We start from the raw sequence: 1,685 nt of genomic DNA on the forward strand, positions 1-1,685 counted from the left end.
GACAATATGGATTCAAATAAACTTGGGAAGACTTTTATGAACTAATGCAGAGTTACGTAAGAAGAACCAGGAGAATAATTTACATGATGAGCACAATAATATAAAGAAAAAGAACATTAAGTGTCTTCAGCACTCTGATCACTGCAGTGGTGAATCATGACATCAGAAGACTGATGGCACAATTGTCTGTGCCTCTTTCCTCTTGACAGAAGAGGGGTAGGAATGAGGGATATGTTTTCATGCAAGCTTGATGTGGTTTTTTTGGTATTGCTTGATTCCACTTATTTGTTACAAGGCAAGGTTCTATTGTGTGGGCAGCTAGGTGGCTCAATGGATAGAACACCAGGCCAGGAGTCAGGAAGACTCATCTTTCTGAGCTCAAATCCAGCCTTAGACATTTACTAGCAGTGCAACCCTGGGCAAGCCACTTAATCCTGTTTGCCTCAGTTTCCTCATGTATAAAATGAGCTGGAGAATGAAATAGCAAATCATTCCATTTATCTTTGCCAAGAAAACCCCAAATGGGGTCATGTAAAAGAGTTCAAATTAGGTTTGAATTGTCCTCAGATATTTCTTAGCAGTGTGACCTTGGGCAAGTCACTTGATTCTGATTGCCTAGCCCCTGCCACCCTTCTATCTTAGAATTGATACTAAAACAGAAGGCAAAGATTTTGTGTAAATATATATAATACTTCTATAAATAACAAACATATATATGTACATGCTTGTGTGTTTGTGTGTGTGTGTGGACTTGTGAGCTATGGTTTTAAGTGGATGTTAAACAACAAAGTGCCTCAAACCTAGGGTAAGTCTTCAGAAAACCATATGCATGCATGTGTGAGAGATGCTACATTTTACACATGTACATGTTTATAAACTTAAATCTATTGTAATTAGGAATTTAAACACATATAAGTATATATGCATATATATTTATAGTTTAGAATGATTTAAGGAGAATTGTTAGATGAACTACTTAACCACATATTGACAAATGAGAGAATAAAGCTCCCATGGTGACATTCTAGTTGGGAGCAGGGAGGATTGGTTCAATAAAATATGAGAGCTTTCAGTCAAAAGATTTAAGAAAGCTGGAGAGGGATTTGGTAATGAGCTTTATCAAAGATGACTTGATAAAGATGGTAGATTTTCCTGAGGCACTCAGAAAAAGAGTCCATTTGCAGCTTGGAGACCAATCTGCTATGGAAAGCTTAAAAACTGGGGGCATCAGCATAGATACCAAAAATAGGAGTTACCAAAGGAGCCAGTGGTCCAAGAAAGCATAAAGGAACAGGGAAAAAAGAGGAACTTCATAGGAATTTCCATAGTAGGATAGAACTTTTGAATCAGTGACCAGATGGCTCTGCAGAGAGTAGGTTTGAATTAGAACTGGAAATGGTTCTAGAAACCAGTGGAGAATGACTGGATACCCCAAAACTGTCTCTAAAGCAGTGAATTAGCCAGCCCTGGGAATGAAAAGTAGCAAAAAATTAATCAGCAATCGTTGGAGGAGGACAGGCACATCAGTGCTCTAGTGGAACTAAAAATGGACCCAACCATTCTGGAAGCAATTTTGGAATTATACCCCCACAGTCATTAAACTGTACACTCTCTCTCTCTCTCTCTCTCTCTCTCTCTCTCTCTCTCTCTCTCTCTCTCTCTCTCTCCATCTCTCCATCTCTCCC

The sequence above is a fragment of the Gracilinanus agilis genome, chromosome 2 (assembly GCF_016433145.1).
Source record: "Gracilinanus agilis isolate LMUSP501 chromosome 2, AgileGrace, whole genome shotgun sequence".
NCBI classification, from domain to species: domain Eukaryota; kingdom Metazoa; phylum Chordata; class Mammalia; order Didelphimorphia; family Didelphidae; genus Gracilinanus; species Gracilinanus agilis.